Raw genomic sequence first — 6,405 nt, forward strand, 5'->3', positions numbered from 1 at the left:
TGAATTGGAACAGTACTTGGGCTGCGACTGATGACGTTTCACAAGTCCACAAGAACGCAAGTACAGACAAGATTGACACATATTGAGAAACGGCTAGTGATTCGAGATGCTCTGGGAGAAATTAATCTATCTTGTTTAATATTCTTTGCAGGTAAGATTAATTCGAGTATATAACAAGTTAAAGGTGTCTTTGAATGGTTGTCATTAGTGTTTAACGTTTTGAGTGAGTTTTGAACAACAAAACTGTATTTTAAGTACTCGTGAATGTAATACGAACTGAAGTAACTATCTTGAAAGTTCCTTTTAAAAACAAAGATTGCTATGTCACAGAGAGAAAAAATGCAATTATGTTGTTACTTGAATTTTGATGGTAAACAACTATTTGACAGTACCGTGAGTTCAGAAATGCAGACGGAGTTCGCGGGTGTCCGCCATTTTGTTTCAAGTGAATGTTGCCATGGTGATAGTGTTAATAATTGAATTGTAAATGAGAGCATATGTTTGCGTATGAAACAAGAGTAAAGAAATATGACAGAAAATAACTCATATGATGTTGAGGTTGTTTTGAGCATATAATTAGTGCTTAAATAGACAATTTATGGTTTCTAAAAGAATCTTTAAAAGACAAAAGATAATCTAATGTGAAATAATAATGAGTCTAAAGAAATGTTAATGTTACTTTTTGGGGTAATTGAGTATGTTCATATGCCTACTTTGGGAAGTTATTTTAATGAAGAGTTCTAAATATATATGAGGACATTCTAGTCAAGCTCAAGTTACGTAAAAATATACTTTCTGCTCAGTTGCCATTGTTCTCTTTAGCCAGTAAACTATAGATTTAAAACAGTAATGCAATGTCTTAAAATTAAACACTTGTTAATTGAGCTTATTGTCTCTCTTTTTCAGACTATAAGACTGAATCAAAACCTGCCAGACTAAAGTTGATTTTGCGTGAGAAAGATGTTGAAAACTCTGAATCATCTTGGCATTCTTCAATGAGTAATTGTTCCATTTTTACGCAAATAGTGTACACTATGAATGCTGTGAATAAACATATATTTAAATATATTTATAACATTTTTTTACTGTTTTAATCAGCTTTTATTTAATTGGAAACATTTATTTCAAAAAAATAATTTTGGATATGTTTTCAGCTGAAGTCATCTATTCCCAAAATAGCACTCTTTAAGTTAACTAATTATAAACAAACTTGAAGTATACTGGTCACTGGTCTAGCTGCAGGTATGTAAAAGTATACAAAACGTAATATACTTACCATATTCATTTTTACCAGGGTAGTTTTAAGAATTTTGGATTAGCCAAAAAATATAGATCTATAAAATGTGTGCAAACAATCTATTCAAGGTATACTAAGTGTATGTTTGCAAGACACTCATAATACATTTGTATTGTACGTTTAACAAAAATTAAACACAAAAATAAACTCTAAATTCACTTATCAAGCATGCATTTAGCACAAACAGCCATATGCTTAAATTGTACTAAGTAAACTTGAAGTTGTTCCACTTTAGCACACAAAAGTACACCAAATACACTTAAAGTAAAATATATGAAGTAAAAAATTTGTTGTTCCGAAATAGCACTAACTAATCAATAGCACACTTTAAATATACTGGTCATTAGTGTGAGCGCAAGTATACTGAAGTATATCAAAATTAAATATTTTTAGCATTCAATTTTTTTATGAAGTACACTTAAGTACACTCTAGATGGACTTTATTTTATGTAGCTTATCCCCTTGTAATATTTTTTAATTTAAATGCAATTCAGAAGCTATTTCATGTATTTAAACCATGAACTAGTGAGTTGATTCAAACTACATTACAAATGGATAAGGTATGTAGATACACATGAAGTACACTTAAGTACACTCTTGATACACTTTATTTTACGTAGCTTATCCCTGTGTAATATAATGTAATTTAAATGTAATTAAGAAGCTAATCCATGTAATTAACAGTGAACTAGTAAGTCGTTTCAAACTTAAGTACACTTAAGTACACTTTTGATACACTTTATTTTACGTAGCTTATCCCTGTGTAATATTATGTAATTTAAATGTAATTCAGAAGCTAATTCATGTATTTAAACCATGAACTAGTGAGTCGATTCAAACTACGTTACAGATGGATAAGGTATGTAGATACACATGAAGTACACTTAAGTACACTCTTGATACACTTTATTTTACGTAGCTTATCCCTGTGTAATATAATGTAATTTAAATGTAATTAAGAAGCTAATTCGTGTAATTAAACTTTGAACTAGTGAGTCAATTCAAACTTTGTTACAGATGGATAAGGTATGTAGATACACATGAAGTACACTTAAGTACACTCTTGATACACTTTATTTTACGTAGCTTATCCCCGTGTAATAGTATGTAATTTAAATGTAATTAAGAAGCAAATGCATGTATTTAACAGTGAACTAGTAAGTCGTTTCAAACTTAAGTACACTTAAGTACACTTTTGATACACTTTATTTTACGTAGCTTATCCCCGTTTAATATTATGTCATTTAAATGTAATTAAGAAGCTAATTCATGTAATTAAACTGTGAACTAGTGAGTTGATTCAAACTACGTTACAGATGAATAAGGTATGTAGATACACATGAAGTACACTTAAGTACACTCTTGATACACTTTATTTTACGTAGCTAATCCCTGTGTAATATAATGTAATTTAAATGTAATTACCCTGGTGAAAAAATAGTATGCTAAATATATTTAATTTTAATATACTTAAGTATACTTGCAGTCACACTAATGACCAGTATACTTAAAGTGTGCTATTGATTAGTTTATTTAAAGAGTGCTATTTTGGAACAACTAATTTTGTACTTAATATATTTTAGTTGTATATTAATTGTAACAAAGTACAACTTTAAGTGTATTTAGTGTACTTTTGTGTGCTAAAGTGGAACAACTTTAAGTGTATTTAGTACAATTTAAGTACATGACTGTTTTTGTGCTAAATTCATGCTTGATAAGTGGATTTAGAGTGTGTTTTATTTATGTTAGGAGTACATTACAAATGTATTATGAGTGTCTTGCAAACATACAATCAGTATACCTTAAATAGACTGTTTGCATACATTCTATATATTTTTGGCCAATCCAAAATTCTAAAAACTGCCCTGGTGAAAAATGAATATGCCAAGTACATTACATTTTGTATACTTTTACATACCTGCAGCTAGATTAGTAATGAGTATACTTCAAGTGCCTTAATAATTAGTTAACTTAAAGAGTGCTATTTTGGGAATAGATTACTTTAGCTGGTAACATAACCAAAATAATTTTTTCCAAATAAATAAAAGCTGATTAAAACAGTCAAAAACAATTCATTTTAAATATATTTAAAATATAGTTTTATTCACAGCATTCAAAATGTACAGTATTTGCCTAAAAATTGAACAATTACTCATTGAAGAATGTCAAGATGATTAAGTTTACAACGTCTTTCTCTCTAAAATCAACTTTAGTCTGGCAGGTTTTGGTTCAGCCTTAGGAAATCTGAAAAAGATAGACAATAAGCTCAATTAAAAAGTGTTTAATATTAAAACATTACATTTATTTAAGACTTACTGTATTAAATCTATAGTTTACTGGCAGAGATTGTATAGCAGATATATTTTTACCTAAACTAGAGCTTGACTAAAATGTCATCATATATATTAAGGGGCGGTTTCCCAGACAGGAATTAGACTAGTCCTAGACTAAAATAAATGTAAGAGCTGTCCAAACTGAAAACAACTTGCTCTGACATATCTTAAAATACATCAGTGCCCTTTGTTTTACATCGTGATGCACATAGGTGGTGTTTTTAGTAAGGCATGTTTGTTAAAACTATCCTAATTAAACTAAGGTCTAGTCCTGGATGGAGCTAATCCCTGTCCGGGAAACCACCCCTAAGAGTTTTCATTATAATGACTTGCCTATATGGGCTGCAAAATCCTCGTTACATAAAATACTTCAGCTCCTAAAGAAAGATTTTATTGTATTAAATTTAAATGTAAAACTTGTCAGAAAGAAAATGCAACAAGCAGACAATTGGGTGGTTTCCTGTAAAGGGATTAGCTTACAACAGGACTAGGCCTTAGTTTAATAAAGAAATATAACTAGTTTCAAAAAACATGCCTTAATAAAAACATTACCTGTGTGCATTTTGAGGCAAAACAAAGGACACTGGTGTATTTTAAGATATGTCAGTGCAAGTTGTTTTCAGTTTGGACAGCTCTTACATTTATTTTAGTCTAGGACTAACGTTAGTCTAATCCCTGTCCGGGAAACCGCCTCAATATGTATATAACGTTATCTAAACTGAAGCTTGATTTACTACTACGAATAAATTATTAGGCCTATATCTTAAGAGTTTAAAATGACTTACCATTAGCTGCAAAGTCCTCCCTACAAATGTCTTTGAAAAACTTTAGCTTCTGAGGAAAGAATGCAGCATCATTAATACTAAATACAGTTAAGTTAGGTAAAAGCCTTACAACCCCTAAACAGTCAATAAATGGTTAACTTTCACGCTACATTAAAAAAACAGATTTTCTGACGCTACCTTTTTTCATTAACATATACATACACACCAATACATATATTTAACAAAACAATCGGGTGTACTAATTCGATATAACAGGCTAACAGTGCTATCTTTCAAACCTTTAACATTAGCTATAAGCTAAGCTAAGCTACACAACAGCTTATCACTAATAGCGAGTTAGACACCGCGTTATTGACAACATTTCGCATTCGAAATATGATAGTCTACTGATAAACTTCAGAATGGTCAAACGATAATCAAATATATTAATTTTAAGATATTTTAACGTACCTTGGGACTGAATCCGTCTGTCTTGAACGACTGGTAAAAATCAAAATACGTGCGTTGTGACACACACGTCAGATGCATTATTCAAATCTCAGAATTCACTTTTCTCTGAAATGCATTTACGAAAACTGTTTAAGTTAATTAATGTGTACAGCTAAAAGCGGTATGCAATTGACTCAAAAACTACAAAAAAACAAACACTCATATTCCCCTTACGAAAATGAATGTTTTTTTTTGTGGTAAAAGTTTAGTAACCATGTTTTTTTTGGTGTATTGATTATTATAAGCAAAACCATGGTTATTTTGTGGTAAAACACAGTTAATTGGTTTATCCAATGCGTGAAGTTAAAGTGTACCTTATTATGTTAATAATATATTACAAATGTATACACCTACAATATAAAATGTAACAGAACATACTGCTCTCTCGTAATTTTAAGCCCACGTTATTTCTCCATAATATAACATACATTTGTACACCCCATATACTTTCAAAATGTGCTTAAAATATACTGTTTCTAAAGAAAAATAAATAATGTATTTTGGAAATATACTGTCAGTGCATTATAATAATGATAACTTTAAGCATACCGATAAAGTATACCTAAAATACATTTTAAAATAAGTTTAAATTTAGTATACTTTAAAAATTGCAAAAAACTTTAACTTTAAGTATATTTTTCTAAAGTATACTTTTAGAAAATATACTAAAGTATAATTATTTTGAAGTATGTTAAAAGTTTAATTGTAAAAAAATACGCGCAAATATGTTGTAAGCATACTTTAAATATGTTTAAAGAAAGTACATTCCTTTGTAAGTATATTTGTAATGTACTATTGCAAAGTTAAATATACTTGAAATACAATAAAGTATATTTGTTTTTCACCAGGGTAAGAAGCTAATGCATGTAATTAACAGTGAACTAGTAAGTCGTTTCAAACTTAAGTACACTTTTGATACACTTTATTTTACGTAACTTATCCCCGTTTAATATTATGTCATTTAAATGTAATTAAGAAGCTAATGCATGTAATTAACAGTGAACTAGTAAGTCGTTTCAAACTTAAGTACACTTAAGTACACTTTTGATACATTTTATTTTACGTAGCTTATCCCCGTTTAATATTATGTAATTTAAATGTAATTCGAAGCTATTTCATGTATTTAAACCATGAACTAGTCAGTCGATTCAAACTACGTTACAGATGGATAAGGTATGTAGATACACATGAAGTACACTTAAGTACACTCTTGATACACTTTATTTTACGTAGCTTATCTCCATGTAATATTATGTAATTTAAATGTAATTAAGAAGCTAATTTATGTAATTAAACTGTGAACTAGTGAGTCGATTCAAACTTTGTTACAGATGGATAAGGTATGTGAAACACATGAAGTACACTTAAGTACACTCTTGATACACTTTATTTTACGTAGCTTATCCCCGTTTAATATTATGTAATTTAAATGTAATTAAGAAGCTAATTCATGTAATTAAACTGTGAACTACTGAGTTGATTCAAACTACGTTACAGATGA

The 6,405-nt window shown here is 29.4% G+C and overlaps 1 long non-coding RNA gene across 1 annotated transcript; it reads right to left on the reverse strand.

The window, feature by feature from the left end:
- Positions 1 to 3,461: 3,461 nt before the first annotated feature.
- On the reverse strand, positions 3,462 to 5,338 carry LOC129439388 (uncharacterized). Its single transcript, XR_012365328.1, has 3 exons — positions 4,866 to 5,338; positions 4,416 to 4,464; positions 3,462 to 3,541 (listed from the first exon to the last, which is right to left on the reverse strand). It is a non-coding gene; the product is annotated as an uncharacterized lncRNA (long non-coding RNA).
- Between the last annotated feature and the right edge of the window lie 1,067 nt (positions 5,339 to 6,405).

Source organism: Misgurnus anguillicaudatus, chromosome 22 (assembly GCF_027580225.2).
Source record: "Misgurnus anguillicaudatus chromosome 22, ASM2758022v2, whole genome shotgun sequence".
In the NCBI taxonomy this organism is placed as follows: domain Eukaryota; kingdom Metazoa; phylum Chordata; class Actinopteri; order Cypriniformes; family Cobitidae; genus Misgurnus; species Misgurnus anguillicaudatus.